General features: G+C 47.0%; 1 pseudogene; it reads left to right on the top strand.

Annotated features, from left to right (window-relative positions):
* Positions 1-287, top strand: part of LOC105518374 — a 71,938-nt pseudogene that overhangs the window by 25,861 nt on the left and 45,790 nt on the right.

Below are 287 nucleotides of genomic sequence, written 5' to 3'. Positions count from 1 at the left end.
TATTACTCCCAACATCGAAGAAAGTGTACACCCCTCTATGATGTTATTCCTAATAGCCAGGGGGTAGAGGATAACATTATTGAACCTGTCGCAGTAGGTGTACATCCCCTCGGTCGTCTTGTTTCTTATATCCTGGGTGGGAGAGGATGATATGACTCCTAATGTCGCAGGGGGTGTAGACCTCCCCCGTGATACTGTCCCTAACATCCAAAGGTGGAGCGGATGATATTTCTTCCAATTTCGCAGTGGGTGTACATCCCCTCTGTGATATGATTGCTACTATCCAG

The sequence above is a fragment of the Colobus angolensis genome, unplaced genomic scaffold, assembly GCF_000951035.1.
Source record: "Colobus angolensis palliatus isolate OR3802 unplaced genomic scaffold, Cang.pa_1.0 Scaffold318, whole genome shotgun sequence".
Classification (NCBI taxonomy): Eukaryota; Metazoa; Chordata; class Mammalia; order Primates; family Cercopithecidae; genus Colobus; species Colobus angolensis.
The sequence above is the reverse complement of the archived record's forward strand: the minus strand, read 5'-3'. Positions and strand labels throughout refer to the sequence as shown.